General features: G+C 40.8%; 1 protein-coding gene across 2 annotated transcripts in view; it reads left to right on the forward strand.

The window, feature by feature from the left end:
* Positions 1-1752: 1752 nt before the first annotated feature.
* Positions 1753-23326, forward strand: part of prr7 (proline rich 7 (synaptic)) — a 205602-nt gene continuing 184028 nt past the window's right edge. For both annotated transcript variants that reach the window (XR_014090858.1, XM_008428430.3), the window contains exon 1: positions 1753-2177. The gene's annotated coding sequence lies outside the window, so the exon portion shown is untranslated. The remainder of the gene's footprint in view (positions 2178-23326) is intronic.

Consider the following 23326-nt stretch of genomic DNA (forward strand, 5'->3'; position numbering starts at 1 on the left):
GTCAGATGATCCACAGAGCTGAAGAAAAGCAGTAGAGAACTGAGTGACAGTGGAAGGGTTAATAATCCGACAGCGCCGAACAGCAGCGCGAGTTTTAACTGCAGTAGGTGTCAAAGTAACAGTGAATAAAACAGGCAGGTGATCCGAGAACACAGTCACAGATTTCCAGATTAGTCACAGGCAGCCTGCAGGAAATAACCAGGTCCAGTGTGTGTCCGTGCTCATGTGTAGGACCGGATACGGCCTGTACCAGTTTAAGAGAGTCCAGAAGGCTTAAAAAGTCTTTTACCAGAGGCTTATCAGGACAGCACACGTGTATATTGAAGTCTCCAACAATAAGAACATGTTCATAGTTAGTTATAATCCCAGCTAAAAAGTCAGAGAAGTCACTTATAAAATCCTTATTATATTTGGGGGGACGGTAAACGACAGCACAGAAAACTGGGTTTACGTGTCTCATCTCAAATGATGTAAACTCAAAGCTGGGAAAGACGTCTGTAGAAAACACTGCTTACATTTGTGGCCTTGTTTGTAAACAGTCGCTGTGCCTCCCCCTCTCCCTGAAGCCCGTGGTGAATTAAAATAAGAACTGTCCGCCGGTAAAAGCTCAGATAGAGCACTGGAGTCACCAACACTCATCCACGTCTCAGTCACACACACAAAATCCAGGTTTTGGTGACTAAAAATGTCCCGAAGAATTCGGGCGACCTGGCGTTTACCAGGTCAATCCTGACAGGAACTGGATCATGGGCTTCGACAGGTCGGGAAACCCGGCACAGCGGTCTCAGGTTTTGGAGACACCGTCGGCAAATGTTGATCCGGGAAGGACAGGGACGGCGGTGTAGAGGGGCTTGAACACCGACCACTGGCACCAAGCAGACAGCGGGATCGAAGAAACGCCGAGGCACCCGAGAGCCCAGAAACGATCCATGCGATGATCGGGTAAAAGGAGAACAGTGCGTCAGGTAAAACTTCAGCGTCACCAGCCGACCGCTTCGTCTATGGCGACGACGATGACGTCTCCGCCGCGAAAGCAGCGCAGGAACCCCGAACAGGTGACTCGGAATCTCCGACAGAAGCGAAGGCAAATATTGTTGGCCAGCAACATCAAATAAATCCATATCCTGGACCAAAGGTTGGAGGTGTAGTAGCGTGTTGCGATCGTACACCAGCAGAGACTCAGTTCCGTAGATGACACAGGTCAGAAACGGTATAAACATAATCAAACGAGAGAATGACAGACGAGCAGCCACACACACCGGCGCCATCTTGGATCATAATTATTATTAATAATTATTATTTCTTTTATATTTATTTTATCCGTATTATTATTAATATTATAATAAAACCGTTGTATCATTTGATTAGATCACAATATGGACTCACCCTATTTTAGAAATAAAAAAATAAACTATTTTTTATAAATCAGTAATTATTTTTGTAATTATTTGGTTTTATTAATATTATTAAAATGCATATTTATTTCAAATTTATTAATATTTTAATTTAATTATACAATAGTTTTCATAATTGTATTTTCTAAAAAAAATAAGATGATTCCATAACTTTATCAAGACAAAGCACCTTCAGTTATTATATATATATATATATATATATATATATATATATATATATATATATATATATATATATAATATTTTTTTTCATGAGTCGGTATCATATTATTCATTAAATTATTAATGTAAAAGCTTTTCTCAGGAGTGATGGGAGACACGTACCAAGAGACCAATCAGCTGATATGTGAACCTAAACCAGTCTGAGTCTCTGGTGCTGCTCAGTCAATTCGTGCGTCCTTGGAAATCCCCCTACTGGCGGTTTGATTTGTATTCCCATCCAGCAGGCAGGCAGAAAGTCAGAGTCACGAAACACTGATGAGAGAGGAGCGGACAGACTGGCTGAAGCAGAGGCAGGGGAGGAGTCCTGATGTCCTTAAAGCTGCGCGCCGAGCAGAAGCGGAGCCTCGGATAGCGCGCCTGTCTCCGGGATGACGGTCAGAGCCGCTGGAATAACCTCAAAGACACGGAGCCGTCTTCGCTGGGAGGACCCATTATTTTATTTTTATTTTTTGCCCCCTGGGTGTTTGTGGAAATTTTGGGGCATAAAGTTCGCCGCCATGGAATGAGTTGAGTGGTTTACTCCGTCGAGAGGGATTCAAGGTGAGTTTCTCCTCGGTAGCAGGAGGTTTATCACCTGAGCTGCCTCATTATTAGACCGTCTCATCATCATGTTTGCTCTCAGTGTCAGGATGACAGGTGAAGAAGAGACGCTGAAAGGCGTCTCAGAGAGTTACATAATGTGAAAAACTCAACCAGGCTGACTGAAGGATGATTTTATGCCACCTTAAATGTGACTTGTGGGCAGGGGCAGGGCTGATCTGAGGTTGTATGGAGCCTTCAGCAGAATCTGATTTGGGGCCCACTTCCTGTTCTTAACCACAGACTGTGTTTTTATTTTAATACAATTTAATTAGCTGAGCTTAAAAGCAATTATTAATAAATTATTATTTGGTAAGGTGGATTTTAAGCAATTCAAAAATATTTAAATTAATCTATTGAGTTTTTTTTAAACAGCAATATTACTCTCACGAGGGTTCATACATTTCCCCACATTAAAATTCAAGCACCCTACAAGCATTTATAAAGTTAGTTTTCAAGCTTTTGTGGCACCACACTTTGTCTTCTTTAGTTTATTTGTATTATTTTTAGTCGCCAGTTTCAATTCATTTATATGACATAATTTGTTACTGTAAATGTCTTGTGATAGTATTCTACAAAGCAGGGATAAAGTAAGCTAAAATATAACAAATGTATCTTTTGAAAATTCTCTCTCACACACCACATTTGTTTTGTCTGAAAACAAAACAAACTTAAGAAAAAAAAATCCCAATTTCAATTACTTTAATGTATAAAACATAAGACCACCTTTTTTCATTTACACAGATCAATAACTCACTGAGTATAATAAATGTTCATTACATTGAACGTCTCTCCTTGGGCTGCCACCTTATCGTGGTGGAGGGGTTTGAGTGTCCCAATGATCCTAGGAGCTATGCTGTCTGGGGCTTTATGCCCCTGGTAGGGTCACTTAAGGCAGACAGGTCCTAGGTGAGGAACCAGACAAAGTGCAGCCCGAAGACCCCTTATGATGGACACAAACTTTGGACTTCGTTTTCCCTCGCCCGGACGCGGATCACCGGGGCCCCACTCTGGAGCCAGGCCTGGAGATGGGGCACGATGGCGAGCGCCTGGTGGCCAGGCTTTTACCCACGGAGCCCGGCCGGGCTCAGCCCGAAGAGGAGACGTAGGTCCCCCTTCCGATGGGCTCACCACCTGTCGGAGGGGCCAAAGGGGTCGGGTGCATTGTGCTATGGGCGGCAGCCGAGGGAGGGGACCCTGGCGGTCTGATCCTCGGCTGCAGAAGCTGACTCTTTGGACGTGGGGCTCCTGGACGCCTCCCTGGTGAGGTGTTCCGGGCACGTCCCACCGGGAGGAGGCCTCGGGGAAGACCAAGGACACGCTGAAGGGACTATGTCTCTCGGCTGGCCTGGGAACGCCTTGGGGTTCCCCCGGAGGAGCTGGAAGAAGAAGCTGGGGAGAGGGATGTCTGGGCCTCCCTTCTGAAGCTGCTGCCCCCGTGTCCCGACCCCGGATAGGCGGACAAAAATGGATGGATGGATGGGTGGATACATTGAACAAATCAGTTTGTGTTCAGGTAAATTATCTTCCTGCTCAAACTGAATCCTTAGATGCAATATTAATAATCACTGGACTTTCTGTAAGGAGTCTTTTCTCCTAAAAAAAAATTATTACAACTTTATTAGAAAACTGCAGATAGAATATCAAACACTTTCAAGGACGATTAATCATGATTAGTGTATTCTTGAAATAATCAACTAATTTAGTAACCGATAAATCGTTGACTAGAGCATAAAGACTCTTAAGAAAGGAAATTTGCCTAAAGAGCATACTCAGAACTGTAATTAGGCCAAAGCTGTGCAAAAATATATACATTTAGCGTCTTAGGTAAAAAGAAACAACAGCAACAAAAAAAACTACAAATGATTACAATATTTTGCTAGAACACTCCCGACCTGTCCAAGCAGAAACGTTCCTGTATATTTTTCTAAAACATCATCTGCTAGGCATTCCACCTAAGTCTGTAAATAAACTCATAAAATTAAACATAATCTAATTTTATTGTATTTGTTTAGGAGGTCCAGAAAAGATTCAGGGTTTTAAAACTTTCAGGAAAATCAAAGATTAAAAAAAGAGTCCAGGAAATGACACTTAGAGAACTGCCATAAAATATTGGTATATTTCCTCACTGCCTGCATCGCTACAACTCTACAACATGAGGAAGATAAGGCAAAAAGAATCAGACCAACAAATTCATCATCTTGAGAACAACATGGATCTTGGAATTATAATCTCAAACTTTAAGTGAAATCTGACGACAGATCTGCTGTGACACCCTGTGGCCTTGAGCCCTCAGGTAAGGACACAGATCCACCTTAAGACAAAGAAACTCCTGGTTTTGAATCCTGGCTGACATGTGAAGCTGTTTGTAGAAGCAAGTCTTGTTGATGCACTGATTTCACTCATGTGGTTTTCAAATTTGTATTACATCCCAAGCTATCAATGTGATGTTGAAGCACATCCTGTCAATATCCTTCTAAAACAGATGTAGAATTGTTTTTTTAACTGGTATTTTCATGAACAATGCGAGATAAAAGAAAACATCCAGAAATAGCCATCCCTGACCATATTAGCTGATATTAGCAATGCAACAAAGTAAGGACCCTTTTCACAGTGACGTCAGACAATGACCGCCATAACTCAAAGAGGTGTATCTTTACTTCCGGTGAGATTTTGCCTCTGGAAACCTGACTGAAAAATTCACGGATACTCATTATCTTAAGGATATCATAAAAGGTAAGGCTAATAGTGCAACAGCCTTTAAGTGTTATAACCGTTATCACTAATTGTCAATCCAGCATTCTCTGACTGTGTATAAAACAAAGCCTCCAATCGGAGAGTAAACCAGCTAGCAGCAGCTTTAGCCACAGTTGGGAAAATATATACACCGCTGTCTGTCAGTGTTGTAACGTTAAAAGGTTCACTTTCTGTATTAACTTTAATAAAACAGTATTTACATGTAGATAGCCTTTATCAGTCATTGTCAGTTTACCATTCTCCAACTGTATTCAAAGGAACCAGCCTCCGATCAGAGAGTAAACCAGCTAGCAGCAGCTTTAGCCACAGTTAGGAAACATAAACACCGCTGCCTTTCAGTGCTGTGTTGTTAAAAGTTTCACTAAAATCACTTACATCTTTCAACACTGTTGTTTAGAAAAGCATTTTAAATATTGATGTAAGCGCTATCTGCCAAATAATTTACATATTCTGATGTAATTCATAATTTCTCTATTTGCTTTGTTCTCCATCTTTCTCAACAGTAGCCAACCTACCATATCTGAGATGGTCTTGTTCCTCTGTCTTTTTCCTCAATCAGCTGTGGGACGTCTGCTGCCTAATGTCAAACTATCATGGGCCTCTTGATTTAAAAGGAGACAAACCAGTACAGAGCCTTTCTGCTCCTGCACGTAACACTTCTTGGATGAACACTCACTACTGCAAGCAGCTGTGTTAGAAATGAAATATTTGCGTATCTATTCTGTAATTAAGATTTAATATGTATGAATTGTTGTGTAGAGTTCTGTAAAAAACTATTGTTAATAGCTTCTCTTGAGTAATCTACATATGTGCAACTTTTACATTTAAATTGCTTCTTTTTGTACATCTTTTTACACATCTGGCAACGAAGTATGTGGAGGAGAGGAAATGCTAAAATTAAAGTTGTCATTGTGGACCAAAGACATAAGGTTTGTGGCCGTTTCTTTAAAACAACTTTAATAATTATATTAAACACTGTACATGGTTACTACATTACACAAACATAATTACCACAGTTAATTTAAGTCATTGATAGAGAAAATGTATTTACAAAAGGCATATAAATTTTATTTCCACAGTGTACTCAGGGTTTACAACTTAAGAAGACATCCATGTAGGGTCCTTGGCTGGTGCCAGTCTGCAGTGAACTGGTGGATGACAGAGACAATAATATACTGTAGTGAGCAGTTTGAAGCAGAAGTTCCACCATGTGATCCACAGGGTTTTCCCACCTGAGCACAAACTTCATGTACTTTGTTTCCACAGGCACCACAGCAGAATCAAGTGTAATCTGTTAAAAGGTATATAATAGAGATGTGCCGATCAGGTTTTTTCCTGCCGATACCGATCACCCATGAGGGCTGATCGCTGATACCGATCACATAATTATTTTTTATTTTTTTTATCATAAACACTACCGGTTACATTATGTGGAAAAAGGAACCATGAATTCACCTTAATTTAGACAAAAACATTTTTTTCCGAGAAGAAAACTAAACAAAACAGGCATTCTGCAAATTGTACTGCTATCGGTAATACTATCTTTAACAGACAGATAACATATTAAGGCTCTGAAGAGGCTAAATAATGCAAAGAGCCAAAATGAAACCTCTCAACATTGCCAAAAAAATTCAAGTATAAAACTTAACATTCAAAGGCAAATACAGGATCCATTACAATAAACAATCCAGAGTTACTGAATGAAATCTTCCTGATAGCATGGCGGCTAGCTGATTACTGCTAGTTCTGAGCGTCTGTTTCTGACTGAGCAGAGTAATTATGGAGAACAGGGAGGAGATCGATTATTTTTTTAGAGATTACCTGACTCATGTTAGGACAGCGAAAGTTTTAATACGTATGTAAAATTTATTTTTTTAAGTTAGATGCTGCAGCTTTAAGCAGAGGTTTGGTGTGAGAGTCACTACCAGGTGGAGCAGAAGCGGCGCTCCATCTGTGAAATATTACTACCTGTAGCGCGTAGCAGCGGTTCAACAGCGAGAGCAGAACCAGCGTCTTACATCGCACCTCGAAGACTTAAATAATTTTGCAGGTTATTTGTTTAGCTTTCTGACCGTCATGGTAATCCGGGTGAGTGTTTGTAGCTGTTAACAGCTACAAACCATAGCTGTTAACAGCTATGGTTTGTATGGTTTGTAACCGGAACCATTCTATGTGGCATAAAAATGCGGAAGTGCTAAAATGGAAGTCCGTGGCATATACCCTATTGGGTATATTCAGGATTTAGCAGGAACACCAACATGCAGAAGCCATATCTGACGGTTCACGCCCACCTCCACTGGTCCGCAGCAAAATTTCCAAGTCTTGACCGGTCCGCAGTAATAAAAAGGTTGGGGACCACTGCTTTATAGTACAAACCACAGGGTGAAAATATCTTTATAAATGACTTTATTATTATATATTATTTTTCCATGATGACCTCACTTGCCTCCCCAGACCGCACGTCACTCATATATATATATATAGATACATCATCACATTTCAACAATGAAACGTTAATATCTATCTATCTATCTATCTATCTATCTATCTATGACAGCATTTTCCTCCTCATGTCTTGATCGTAGCAAGAGTTTGACTTGACAGGACATGCGGAGTAGCGGGTGTTTGGCATAACTGTCAAGTTTTGGACTTGCGGCTACAGATAATGTCGCTACTTAGCGGGTGGTGAAACTAGCGTTAGTGAGGAGGGTTTAATACGATCATGCATTTTACATGACGGGTGGAAACCCCAGACTATACTATAAAAATCTGATTAAGATTAGATCCTAAATACTATCCATTTCCAAAAAAGAAAGGTTAAGTAATGTTAACAAGCTAACAATTTACTATTGCTATCCTAGCATATCAACTAACAGCTAGAAAAAAAACAAAACACGTACCTTGTAGTCAAACTGGTGTCAATCAGCGAGGAATTTGTCCAGTTTAGATTATGTTGATGAAGAAAAATTGTTTGCAAATAGTGATATATCTTTAAATTGTATTTGTGGCAGCAGCTTTAGAGTCCAGAAACAGCATTAACTACTTCAGGACTGTTGAACTGAAGCCGAAAGCGCCAAGTAGGTAGGCATTCACAATCGATCTGCACACTGATCGTTCTCTTTCCTGTTTATTGGCCAATAGCAGAAGAGCAGGACGTAGAAGGCAGCCCACCTCATTAACATAATGATGCAACAGAAATACAGCGAGCAAATAAAACAGCCAAAAATACATCTAACAGAAATACAGCAAACGGAAAAACAGCGAGCAGAAATACAGCGAGCAGAAAAGGGAGAAGCAAAAAAAAAAATCAAAGCAAAATATCTATTTTTCTTGACGGACACTCATGTGTAAGGGGAAATGAAAAAGAAAATATATATTTATGCTTTTATTTCTTATCAAAATATATATTTATTCTTTTATTTATATATTTATCGTTTCATTTATTATTATGTAGGATATATATTTATTCTTTTATTTATATATTTATTCTTTTATTTATTATTATTTCAGTATTGGTCCTCCATAGGTTCCAAATGGCTAAACGCTTAAGTCATAAAAGCACAAAACCAAATCAGGGTTTCCCCCAGAAAACTTGCTAAGCTCGGTGGTCGGGGCGTCAAGGAGGTCCACCGGCGGTCCACCGCGTTTTTGTATTAAGAGATGTTAAGTTGACAGGAAATGTAAAAGTATTACTGTGTAATTATGTTATGGGAAAATATCTCCAGTGAAATGCTATTTAAATCCACAACTAGTCTAAAAACAAATTTGCACTTCTGTTTAATCCAAAGTAAGTCAGCGGCTCTATCAGGCCCCCAAGGGATTCAGGGGCCCCATAAACACTAATATTTTAAAACAGACCACAGATACATAAATGTAACACTTGTTTATTGAGATTATCAATGCTGCTAAATTTGATTCAATTGTTTATGCATACATAAATTAAAAGATTTTAAATTGTTTAACATTTAAATGTAAGACTTTAAGGAGCTGGCAAGTTTACTTTGTAAAACTCAAAGAACAAAATTCATAGTTAGATTGTTTTGTTACCACAGCAACAATCTAATGCTGTGAGTTTAATCCTTGAATTTACAAATACAAATTAGTAAACTGCGATTATTGCTTTTTAGGCTGGCCAATTAAACTACTTTCTCCCATATTTAACTAAATCCAATACAGAAGTTGTTAGAGGTCTTGATTATTTTAGCAGCAAGAAGGGCCCCTAAATCAAAGTCTGCTCAAGGCCTCAAACAGCCTATGACCGGCCCTGCATGATGAGGTAATTCGCTGCACTGCTCAGAGATGAGCAACAAATGGGATATTTAATTCAATGCTGCTAATGTGGCTTTAGTAGCTGTTCCATTTCGTGTCTGTTGAGTTTTTAGTCGTCACAGAAACTGTTTTAGTTGGTCGAGTTCATGTGACGAATTTCTCAGATCTCCGCGCATCAACTCTAGACAACAAACCAACAAAGTAGACAACAAACAAACATTTGATATGGTTTTAATGAATCGTGTAACAGGAAAAGTAATACTAAAGATAATAATAAAATAATATGAAATTAGCGTGATGTGTGACTCCGAGGAGAGCGCAAAAGCTCCTCACCGGGCTGAACCTGCATGATGAGGTTAGTGCTGCTCGTTAGCCACAAACGCTCCGCCCAAACGGGACCACAGACATAAACTTTACAGGGAAGACAGACACAGAGCCACACGCTGGGCAGCGTGTTGAGATGTAAACGCCCCATATAATTGTTCGTTCACAAAGCTAAATCATTCTCACCACTCAACAACGCGCACCTCTGAATTCGCTACAAGTTATTCCTGCGGTTCATTTTGAGCTGCGCAACCAGAGCTAACCGCCGCGTTTAAAACCCGCGGCGAGATCATTTCTCCAAAGGATCATAATTCCTCACAGTAAGTTGATGTAAATATCCATACAGGTCAGCCTGTGTCCAGTTTGAGTGAAAGGTGGCGCGCGCGATCCGCGCTGAGGTAAAGCAGCGGCAGCGCGCGAAGCAGCTGTGTGATTAGTCGCGCGGTGTCGCCTTTAAATGCATAAACTATAAAGCTATCCATTATAAACCTATCCTTTAGGAATAAATCTGCTCTGCTAGTGAGATGCTAAGAGCAACAGAGACGCTTGCAGCCTGGCTTTAAACAAAAAAGCAATTTTTAAATTTCTTTTATTATTTTCCTAGAAACGTAAACAAGCAACGCTTAGCCTGGCGGCGGGGCTACTAAAGCATGGCGGGCCGCCAGGCTTATAACACACTGAGAGAAACCCTGCAAATCTAATGAACAGCAAAACCTTAGATTTCTGTCCTGTTTTTCCACAGTGATTCACAGACTCTGTTGTTCAGTTTAAGGATTAATTCTGGAGCACAGAAGTTCCCTCAGGGCTCCATGTCAACAACCCCAAACAGACGGACGGTAATTAGGCTGAAGACCTCCATCTGTCCAGATATGACTTTCTGTGGAGATGATGTTAACATTTGTTTCTGATATTTTTACACCAAACTCTTTGTACGTCTGTCTGGTTTCTGGGAAGGATTCAACATAGGTTAGTCACTCTAGCAACAACCTATTGAGTAACTTGTGCAGTAGCAGTTTTGCCACTGTGTTTCATAACTGCTTAAAAATAAAACGGAGTAAAAGGAGAAAATGAGAACACCACCTCAAGAGGAAACTGAATAAAACAGTTTCACAGTTAACAAAAAATTATTGATATTGACTTGTCATGATGTGTGGTTGGTGATGGGGAGAAGGAACGCCACGAGCCCAGGTTGACATGATGACATGAGGTATTTAATGAAGAAAACCAAGTTAGAGAATCCAAACACTCGGGCAGCACAGGGAAACTAACAGCAACTGACACACGACATAAGACGGCAATAGACAAGGACCAAAGGACACAGGTGGGTTTAAATACACAGGGAGTGATCAAGGAACAAGACACACCTGGGAAACAATCAAGGGGGAAGAGACAGGACACCACAGAGAATTATAAGGAACAGAACCAAAAATAAACACGCAGAAAACTCAAATTCCACACGACTAATATGAAATGCTTATCCAGTGGTGTCCAAAGTTGGTCCTCGAGGGCCGGCATCCTGCGTGTTTTAGTTCTCTTCCTGGTGGTACTAACAACCTTTTCAGCTTGTCAATGTTCTTCTTAGGCCTTTAATGAGCCATCATTTGATCCAGGTGCATTAAACCAGGGAGAGAACTAAAACATGCAGGATGCCGGCCCTCGAGGACCGACTTTGGACACCACTATGCTCATCAGTCGAATCATGTTCTCAATAAGTTAAATGTTTTTCTGTTATATTGTCCAGAACTAGTTAGAAATGTATATATATGTGGTTCTGTGGTGCTGCAGGGGCAAAGCACAACCCATGTATGGAGGCCTTAGTCCTTGTGGCAGTGGTCACAGGTTAACTTCCCGGCCTGGCAACATTTGCTTGCATGTGTTCCCCCTCTTTCCTGTCAAACTACTTTCAAATAAAGGCCACTAGAGCCAGCAAAACCTTTAAACAAAAAGAAATGCAAAAAAAAAAAATTCCCTTCTCACCCTCCTCGGGTGGTCTGTTTCATCCTCTGAGCTCGGGTCCTCTACCAGAGGCCTGGGAGCTTGAGGGTTCTGCGCAGTATCTTGGCTGTGCCTAGAACTGCACATTTCTGGACTGAGATGTCTGATGTTGTTCCTGGGATCTGTTGTAGCCACTGCTCCAGTTTGGGGGTGACTGCCCCGAGGGCCCCGATTACCACAGGCACCACTGTGGTCTTCACCTTCCAGGTCTTTTCCAGTTCCTCCCTGAGGCCCTGGTACTTCTCCAATTTCTCATGCTCCTTTTTCCTGATGTTGTAATCACTTGGTATTGCTACATCCACCACAACGGCTTTCCTCTGTTCTTTATCCACCACCACAATGTCCGGTTGGTTCGCCATTACCATCTTGTCTGTCTGGATCTGGAAGTCCCACAGGATCTTAGCTCGGTCATTCTCCACCACTTTTGGGGGTGTTCCCCACTTTGATCTCGGGGCTTCCAGTCCATATTCTGCACAGATGTTCCTGTACACTATGCCTGCCACTTGGTTATGTCGTTCCATGTACGATTTCCCTGCCAGCATCTTGCACCCTGCTATTATGTGCTGGACTGTCTCAGGGGCCTCCTTGCACAACCTACACCTTGGGTCTTCTCTGGTGTGGTAGATCTGAGCCTCTATTGCTCTGGTGTTTAGGGCCTGTTCCTGGGCGGCCAGGATGAGAGCCTCTGTGCTGTCCTTGAGTCCAGCTTTCTCCAGCCATTGGTAGGTTTTCCTGACATCAGCCACTTCAGTTATTTGTCGGTGGTACATTCCATGTAGGGGCTTGTCCTCCCATGATGGTACTTCCAGCACCTTGTCTTCTGTTCCCCATTGCCTGAGACATTCGCTGAGCACATCGTCCGTTGAGGCTTTGTCCTTGATGTATTTATGGATCTTGGATGTTTCATCCTGGACAGTGGCTCTCACACTCACTAGTCCTCTGCCTCCTTCCTTACGGCTCGTGTACAGTCTCAGGGTGCTGGATTTGGGGTGGAATCCTCCATGCATGGTTAGTAGCTTCCTAGTCTTAACATCCGTGGCCTTCATCTCTTCCATTGGCCAGCTAATTATTCCGGCAGGGTATCTGATTACTGGTAAGGCATAGCTGTTTATTGCACGGATCTTGTTCTTGCCATTGAGCTGGCTTCTCAGGACTTGTCTTATTCGTTGGAGGTATTTGGCTGTGGCTCCTTTCCTTGTGACCTCATTGAGGTTGCCATTTGCTTGTGGTATTCCCAGGTACTTGTAGCTGTGCTCTATGTCTGCTATTGTTCCTTCTGGGAGTGAGACCCCTTCTGTGTGGGCGACCTTCCCTCTCTTTGTAACCATCCGACCACACTTCTCTAGTCCGAATGACATCCCAATGTCAGTGCTGTAGATCCTGGTGGTGTGGATCAGTGAGTCGATGTCTCGCTCGCTCTTGGCGTACAGCTTGATGTCATCCATGTAGAGGAGGTGACTGATCGTGGCCCCATTCTTGAGTCGGTATCCGTAGCCAGTCTTGTTGATGATTTGGCTGAGAGGGTTCAGGCCTATGCAGAACAGCAGTGGGGACAGAGCATCTCCTTGGTATATGCCACATTTGATGGACACTTGTGCAAGTGGTTTGCAGTTGGCTTCAAGGGTGGTTTTCCACAGCCCCATCGAGTTTGCAATGAAGGCTCTTAGAGTCCTATTGATGTTGTACATCTCTAAGCATTCAATGATCCAAGTGTGTGGCATTGAGTCATAGGCTTTCTTGTAATCAATCCAAGCGGTACACAGGTTGGTGTGTCGGGTTTTGCAGTCTCGGGCGACTGTGTGGTCTACAAGGAGTTGGTGTTTGGCTCCTCTGCTATTTATGCCTATGCCCTTCTGTGCCTTGCTCATGTATTTATCCATGTGCCCGCTTATCTTAGCCGCTATGATGCCTGACATGAGCTTCCATGTTGTAGAGAGACAGGTTATTGGCCGATAGTTGGATGGGACTGAACCCTTCGAGGGGTCCTTCTGTATCAGGATTGTGCGCCCTTCAGTTAACCATTCAGGGTGAGTCCCATTTTGTAGCAGCTGGTTCAGTTGAGCTGCCAGTCGCTCATGGAGGGCAGTGAGTTTCTTAAGCCAGTAGGCATGGATCATGTCAGGTCCTGGTGCTGTCCAGTTTTTCATACCCGAGACTCTGTCTTGGACATCTGCCACAGTGATGGTTACCGGGGCTTGTTCCGGGAGGTTGCTGTGGTCCTCTCGTAGAGAGGTTAGCCACTGTGCATTGCTGTTGTGGGACGCCTCCCTTTCCCATATGCCTTTCCAGTATTGTTCAGTCTCCAGCCTGGGTGGGTCTGCTCTGTTGTTATTACCCTGCCATTGAGAGTACACTTTGGCTGGTTGGGTGGCGAAGAGCCGGTTAATCCTCCTGGCTTCATTCTCTCTCGTGTATCTCTTTAGGCGGCTGGCCAAGGCTTGGAGCCTTTGTTTGGCAGTTTCGAGTGCTTCAGGTATGGGCATCTGGCTGTACTTCTTGGGTACTGATCTTTTCATTGCACCCCTTTGGAGCTCTGACAGTTGACTCACTTCCCTCCTTGTGATCTTGATCTTAGCCTCTAACCGTCTTTTCCATGGTGGGTATTGGGTCTCATGGTTGCTCTTATAACCAAGCATCTCAAGGATCACTGATGCTGAGTTGTATATCAGCTCATTGGTTTCTGTTATGGTGTTGGTAGGGATCGTTCTCAATGCTGCATTCACATCTTCAATGAGACTTTCTGATGGTACTTCACTCAGCCGTTGTAATTGGCGTCGGGGTTGTCTGGTGTTCATTCGGGCCATGATTCTCTCTCTCAGGTCAGTTGCTGCCTCGTTCAGCTCAGATGGTTCGTTCATTACTGGGGCTACATACCCAGTCTCTGGGTGGGGAGTTGTAGTTGACTCCCTTCTGACCTGGCATCCTGGCTCCTTCCCGTAGCACTTGTGTCGTACCTCGTCAATCTCAAGTTGTGACAGCAGTTGCCGTTTGCGGATGTTGGAACACTGAGCTACTAGTTGTTTGGCAGTTAGTGTTGACTGGGGATGTCGAGCTAACCATTCCTCCCACAGTCTTTGCATGTAGCCCCTCTGACTAGGATTACTTGAGTAGTAGCATTCCAACAGATCCATGTTTTCACCTCTCGCCCATTTCCGTCTTGTTCCAGTAGCCCACTTTTCATCAGGGTGCTCTGGTTCCCCAGCACCTGACGCAGACCTTGTTTGACCGGGCGACGTCTGAGCCGGCATGTCGTGCTTATTTGTGTCTCTCATGGTATGAGGTAGGCTATATAGCTCCAAGGGTCTTGCCTAAGGACCCACACTGACAGCTCAATGTCACCGTTGTAACTTTTTGCCCCAGCCCCCAGCCTGGCCTCGAACCCGGGTCTCCCGGGTGGAAGACTGGTGACTTTACCTATTGAGCTATACAGTCAGCTAAATGCATATATATATATATATATATATATATATATATATATATATATATATATATATATATATATATATATATATATATATATATATATATATAGATGTGCCGATCAGGTTTTTTCCTGCCGATACCGATTCCGATCACCCATGAGGGCCGATCACCGATACCGATCACCGATACCGATCACATAATTATTATTTTTTTAATCATAAGCACTACCGGTTACATTATGTGGAAAAAGGAACCATAAATTCACATTAATTTAGACAAAAACTTGTTTTTAATAACTTTTTCCAAGAAGAAAACAAAACAGGCATTGTGCTAATTGTACTGCTATCGGTAATACTATCTTTAACAGACAGATAACATATGAAGGCTCTGAAGAGGCTAAATAATGCAAAGAGCCAAAATAAAACCTCTCAACATTTTCAAAGAAATTCAAGTATAAAACTTAACATTCAAAGGCAAATACAGGATCCATTACAATAAAGTCCCACCTTAAGCCACCTGAGTTATTGAATGAAACCTTCCTGATTTCATGGCGGCTAGCTGATTACTGCTAGTTCGGATTGGCTGCTTCTGACTGAGCGGAGTAATTATGCAGAGCAGGGACGAGATTGATTATTTTTTCAGAGATTATCTGTCTCATGTTAGGACAGCGAAAGTTTTAATACGTATGTAAAATTTATTTTTTAAGTTAGATGCTGCAGCTTTAAGCAGAGGTTCGGTGTGAGAGTCACTACCAGGTGGAGCAGAAGTGGCGCTCCGTCTGTGAAATAGTACTACCTCTAGCGCGTAGCAGCGGTTCAACAGCTAGAGCAGAACCAGCGTCTTACATCGCAGCTCAAAGACTTAAATAATTTTGCAGGTTATTTGTTTAGCTTTCTGACCGTCCGGGCGAGTGTTTGTAGCTGCGCGCTGCTTAACCTGCTATCTGATCGCTCTGTATGCCTTTTTTTATTGCAGTGAGCCTCGATGTAGCCAAACTCCGTCAAGTATGGCATGGTATTGTTTTGATGCCATATTAGATTCGTCGCGTTGATGCATTTTGACCTGCTTCACCTATATGCTTCAATTTTCCGCCGCAACACGCAAACGTCCTCAATCACTCAGTGCGTTATAGTTCCACATCGCTTAGGATTTGTTGCTGCGCGTTTGCGCAGAGTGAAGGAAAGAGGAGACCAGCTGCACAGGCAGGCTGAGAAATGAGATGCAGGTGATCGGTTTGTGTGATCGGCAACAAGGGACCGTGATCGGCGATCACCGATCATACACTTTTTCACGGAAATCGGCCGATTATGATCGGTGGCCGATCGATCGGCACACCTCTATATTTTTTTTCTGTGAACCTTGACCTGAAGTGGACCATGCCAAAATACAAAAAAAAAACAATAAACATGTACATGTTAGATAATATTTTCTTTCAGCCCAAAGAAAGCCTGATGTAAATAATTGTATTTTAGGTGTTGTAGCTACTAGATGCAGTTAGTCAGAGCAGTGCGCACCAATGCTCACATCCTTGTCTCTGTCATGTTGTACTCCTTACTGCTGCAGCAGTGCAGGCTCAGATCTGTGTGCCAGTGGCATGCTATGCATTCTAATTATGTTCTTAAAACAATAAAAGTTCTCAAACTCATTTTGTTAGAATCTAAAAAGTATTTCTGCAGACATAAGTGCCTCTAGTCAAATAAGTAGGCCTGGCATTGTTCTTTTTTTTTTAATTTAGTGGATGCTGTCATCTCCTACAGCTTTTTTCCCCCAGCAGCTCGTTACTCAGTGATGTGTTGCTGATGTTAATGAGATATGTGCTTACTCTAACTTGTAACTTATTGTCTCAAAGCCAAACAAAAGCATGTGATATACTGTATATGGTAGAAACTATAGAAATTTGGCATAAGATAGAGATCTGCAGTCTATCATCTAGCCATGGTAATGCTTGTTGATGACTTAACCGGCCGACATCAAAACAGAGAAAGTGGGAAGCAGTGTGGTTGAGAGCGCAAGGGCAGAGCTTGTTTAAAAGGCAGGTACAAAAACATCAATTATCTGGACCTGGTTCAGGTTTAACCTGTTGCTGCAATGCTCAGGAGGAGCATGACATCACGGTCAGATAGCGGGGTAGCGAGGGGTGAAAAGCGCATGCGAGGTTGGTGTGACCCTCGCCAGGACGTGAAGAAGGTAAAGCTCGCTGAGTCGAATGGACCCTGTTTCTTAACACTCCTGCTGTCTTACTTATTCTCAGGAGGAGTGCGGCAGATATCACGGTTAGACAGCGAGTCAGGTCTGTGGGGCGAGATAAACCAAACGCCTGACAGTCTTTCTGAAACCAAATGCACAACATAAACTCGTAAAACCACACAGTGTGACAGTGCACAGAGTAAAAGACTCATGAGGAGCTGGTAATTAAAGCACAGATTGTTTTTTTTTTTACTTCAAATATAGTGTATAAAACTAAAATCACTATTTTCTCAGAAATTGGAAGATTTTATCTTTTTTTTCTCAGTTTCTAATGTGGTTACTTGTTCCTGGTTTTGTCGAACCATTTTGGCTGATCTCAGAAGATAGCTGTTTAAATTTACCTATAAAAATAATTTGACTATTTTTGGAGAATTAAAAAGACACAGCGGGGTTGTAAGGAACTGAAGAGAAAATCAGTGTCCTGTTGAGATTATTCCACATCATGAATGCAAGTTAAGCTGAAAATGTGACATTTCATCAATCTGAAGCGCATTCATCTAACTGAAGTGAATTTCTCTCTAGACTGGAATCTTCCACTGTATTACAGATACATTTATAGCAGGAGTGGAAGTGTTGGTGTCATTGACCATCCCTGCAGCATCCCTAGGGACTCGTATGGCAGTGCCCATTGTACTTTACAAAAATTGTGACTCATCCTTTGAGGTCTAACCACCGCTGGTATTTCAATCTGCTGATGTGGAACAAAGCTTCTGTTTATTTCCTCTATAACCCACAGCGTTCTACACTCATAAACCTACATATGTGCAGCAAAACCAAAGCTAAGCCACATGCTGAGGCTATTTATACTAGCCTTGTGTCCCCCATTTACCTGATTTACCTGTCACTCTGTATCTCAAGTATCTCTATAGAGATACTTGAGATACAGAGTGACGGGAAGAGTTAAAGGGTGTGACGTGAGTCTTTTGGTGGTTCCTTGGTATATCTGCTTGCAATGACAGGACCATTTTATATGGTGTATAAAATCCTTTCAACAGATCAGAGAAGCTACAGCACTCTGTACTTATTGGCACCTCGGGCAAAGATGAGTAAAATGCCATAGAACTATAGGCATTTATAGCAGAACAATTTAGAATAATCCATCTTTTTATGTGTAGGATATAAAAAGTGGGGAAAAACTTTGATGTGACCATCAGTTTTGGATCATTATCTTGACAAAACATCCAGTGAGAATCAATTAACAACATCTGAAAATCTGAACTTTCTTTATATTCTGTGCAACTTCTATGGCGTTTTCTTTTATCCTCTATTCTTATCTTCTTTCCCTTTTAAGTCTTTTTCCCTTCCTCTTCTGTCTCTGTATCCATTGAATTTGAAATAAACCCAGCTAGTAAAAAAAACAAAAATACGATGGCAACAAAGAGATAGCACCTGCAGATCAACAGCTGCATCCAGTGGCTATGGAGTTAGTCGAAAACCATTTAATTTCAAACTTAAATAGTTTTAAATCATTTAAAACATTGGTTTTAAGATGTAGAATTTTGAGTATTACATGTACTTTAAATTATTTGTTTATTTGCATTTTAAATGTATTTCTAATATTGTATAACAATTGCTGAAGTGGCTACATCGAGGCTCACTGCAATAAAAAAAGGCATACAGAGCGATCAGGTAGCAGGTTAAGCAGCGCGCAGCTACAAACACTCGCCCGGACGGTCAGAAAGCTAAACAAATACCCTGCAAAATTATTTAAGTCTTTGAGCTGCGATATAAGACGCTGGTTCTGCTCTAGCTGTTGAACCGCTGCTCCGCGGTACAGGTAGTACTATTTCACAGACGGAGCGCCGCTTCTGCTCCACCTGGTAGTGACTCTCAAACAGAACCTCTGTTTAAAGCTGCAGCATCTAACCTAAAAAAATACATTTTACATACGTATTAAAACTTTCGCTGTCCTAACATGAGACAGATAATCTCTAAAAATATAATCGATCTCCCCTGCCTCCTCCCTACATGGATGTCTTCTTAAGTTGTAAACCCTGAGTACACTGTTGAAATAAAATTTATATGCCTTTTGTAAATACATTTTCTCTATCAATTACTTAAATTAACTGTGGTAATTATGTTTGTGTAATGTAGTAACCATGTACAGTGTTTAATATAATTATTAAATAGTTGTTTTAAAGAAACGGCCACAAACCTTATGTCTTTGGTCCACAATGACAACTTTAATTTTAGCATTTCCTCTCCTCCACATACTTCATTGCCAGATGTGTAAAAAGATGTACAAAAAGAAGCAATTTAAATGTAAAAGTTGCACATACGTAGATTACTCAAGAGAAGCTATTAACAATAGTTTTTTTTTTTTTACAGAACTACACAACATCAATTCCTTTATTAACCCGTTCTTGGTGGCCGGTTAACCCGCCAAGAACGGGTTAATAGATACATATAGATATTAATTACAGAATAGATACACAAAATATTTCATTTCTAACACAGCTGCTTGCAGTAGTGAGTGTTCATCCAAGAAGTGTGACTTGCACAGGGGGGCTCTGTACTGGTTTGTCTCCTTTTAAATCAAGAGGCGCCATGATAGTTTGACATTAGGCAGCAGACGTCCCACAGCTGATTGACTGAACCTGCCACCCACCGAGGAACAAGCTAATCTCAGATATGGTAGGTTGTTAGGTCGGCTACTGTTGAGAAAGAAAGAAAGATGGACAACAAAACGAATGGAGAAATTATGAATCACATCAGAATATGTAAATTATTTGGCAGATGGCGCTTAAATCAATATTTAAAATGCTTTTCTAAACAACAGTGTTGGAAGATGTAAGTGCTTTTAGTGAAACTTTTAACAACACAGCACTGAAAGGCAGCGGTGTTTATGTTTCCTAACTGTGGCTAAAGCTGCTGCTAGCTGGTTTACTCTCTGATAGGAGGCTGGTTCCTTTGAATACAGTTGGAGAATGATAAATTGACAATGACCAATAACGGCTAATACTTAAATGCTGTTTTATTAAAGTTGATACAGAAAGTGAACCTTTTAACGTTACAGCACTGACAGGCAGCGGTGTATATATTTTCCCAACTGTGGCTAAAGCTGCTGCTAGCTGGTTTGCTCTCTGATCGGAGGCTGTTAATTATATACACAGTATATAATTGTGGATTGACAATGAGTAATAACGGTTATCTAACACTTAAATGCTGCATTATTAAAGTTGATAAAGTGAATCTCTAAACGTTACAGCACTGACAGAGCGGTGTATATTTTTCTTAACTGTGGCTAAAGCTGCTGCTAGCTGGTTTACTCTCCGTTCAGAGACTTTAATTTATACAGAGTGAGATAATGGTGAATAGGGTATATGCCACGGACTTCCGTTTTAGCACTTCCGCATTTTTATGCCACATAGAATGGTTCCGACGCTATCAGTATGTTAACAGTGGCTCCTCAGTCCTGCAGGACTATTAATGATGCCTATAGAATTATTCAGACGTCCTGAAACGCTCCAACAACAACAAAGGATTTAAGCTGGATGTGTCAAAACTTAATAACTTTGAAGGTAAGTTAATAAATTGTTTGTATTCATCATAGTGCCTCATATGTCTGACGTAGCTAACAGGGACAAGCTTACAAAGGTGCTATGTAAATGTCAAGTGTTTTGATTATCTGTGCATTGTGCAATCTACCTATAGATAAAGATATATATCTATATAAACATATATAGATCTGTCTATATTGTGCCCAAGCTATCAGTCGAAGCTGAAGTTAGCTTCCGAATGTAGCATCTAATTCGGAAAATAGCTAAAGGGATATTACACTTTCTTTTTCACTATCTTGAGCTTTTTTAATGTGTTGTATTTTAAAAACAACACATAGACATTTCAGACCTAAGTAGATTATTCTGTACTAACAGCAGAATAAATAAAACATTTGTGAAACCTTCTGATTTGTGAAATTTGTAAAATGTCAATAGATTCCAGAACACATTAGATATCAATTATTAATTTGGTATTATTTATTATTTTAACTTCTCCGTTTTCTTTTTTTTAAATCTTTATCATAGTTGGAGTTGGACAGGAGTTCTGCACTCTTAGAAATGGCTGTAAATTTACGGCGGAATTCCAGCAGTAACATACTGTTATTCCAAAATACGGTAAGATATTGTCAATTTGATGTCTTCTTCTCTTGTCACAATCAAGACTGACGACTAGCAGTAAACTACCGCAAAATAATTGTACAATACAGTTTTTTCCTAGGCAAGACATTTTACTTGCATTTGCATCTTAGAGAACCAGCATTTTAAGACAATATTAAACTGGAAGAAAAAAATACTTTCCATAATAAATCTTTTAGGGAATGGATCAAAATCTACAGAGCATAATCAAAAGTGTTAGATTACCAGTGTTGGTGTTGTATGTTAAAAATAAAATGTTAATTAAACACTTGTTTAGTCAAATTTAAAGATAGATTTGTCAGTTTCCCTAAAAGGATGGTGTTTGCTAAAGAGTTGCTCCCACAATCGCAACGTATCTGTGAAGTCACGTGTTTGCCCAGGAGACAGCAGTATGGCGTCTTGACTGGAGCTTATCATAACAAGGTAAGTTCCCCAAATCTATTAAAACATACTCTTTTTGTTCTCTCTTTAATGTATTTATGTAATGTAATGGTGATGTATTGTCTCAATGTTTGTAACTCCCTGGCAAACATTATACCACAATGTCAACACATTTCTTCTGACAGGTTGGCAGAAGAAATGCTGTCCAGAATGTTTCTATAAGCTGACTAATTTTTATTATGCCTAATGTCTGAGTTGTGTTCATGGTAATTATTTCTGGCATTTTTATGCTTTATGTTGTAGGTGGTGTAAAATGCTCTACAGGGTAAACCGGGTGGACAAAGTATTTTGGTGGGTCTGGTTAGTTTTGCTCACTTTTCACATAATCAGAACTTCACATAACACATGGTTAGGGTTAGGGATGTGATACGTCCTCTTCAGGATTAATTACGGTACAGCTACTGTGCATTTACAGTAAACTATATCCTCTTCTGTGTTATGTGAAGTTCTGATTATGCAGATTATGCATTTTAGAACCGCACCAATTGTGGCACTTCTAAGAAGCGAACACTGGGTTAGGTATTAATGTTCTATGGTAAAACTAAGACTGTACTTTAAAAAGTAGCATTACAGTTTTCTGGGCAGTAGCTTACTCATAAAGTTAATGCAGTAGTAAAACTAAATTCACAGTAAAAACACTGGATCGCCAGTATTTGAAGGTATATTTACTTCCACCACTGTATTTTGCGGTGGCCAACAGGTACAAACACCCAGCAAAGACGAGAAAAACACATGCAACAAAAAAGAGATGCAAACAAAAAATGCTGAAAACAGAAGTGATCCAGACCACTAGGGGGAGTCGAAGAAAGAACAGCTGTGTCCGAAGTCAGGTTTTGCATCTTTGGGTCCTCAATGACCGGAAGAGAAGCTGCAGCTTACTTTTTTTTTTTTTTTTTTTTTTTTTTAGCTGTAGCTTTCAGCTGGCTGCTTAGCCTCTACCGTGGCATTATGTTGCTTAGTAACCGTGACAACGTGTATCACACAGCGGCGAAGGAAAAAAAAAAAAACGGGCTCGGAGTATGTTTTTTTTTTCTCCTGATTTCTGTATTACTCTTCACCTTTTGTAATAAAGGCTGTTGCATATTTTAAAAATCTGTTAGTCTGATTCTAAAATGTTCAAACACGTATAGCACATTTACACAAGGAACATTCCTTGTGTAAATGTTCCTTTACACAAGGAATGTGTAAAGGAACACATTTGCACATGTTCCTTTACACAAGGAATGTGTAAAGGAACACATTTGCACATGTTCCTTTACACAAGGAATGTGTAAAGGAACACATTTGCACATGTTCCTTTACACAAGGAATGTGTAAAGGAACACATTTACACACGTTCCTTTACACAAGGAACATTTACACCCCTAACTACTTTCAGGGGTGAAAATAGTTTTAAATTCTTGGGGGTACTATGACAAAAAAAGAAATGTGTATATATATATATATATATATATATATATATATATATATATATATATATATATACACTGCTCAAAAAAATAAAGGGAACACTTTAAC

This window comes from Poecilia reticulata, chromosome 14, assembly GCF_904066995.2.
Source record: "Poecilia reticulata chromosome 14, P_reticulata-male-v2, whole genome shotgun sequence".
Classification (NCBI taxonomy): Eukaryota; Metazoa; Chordata; class Actinopteri; order Cyprinodontiformes; family Poeciliidae; genus Poecilia; species Poecilia reticulata.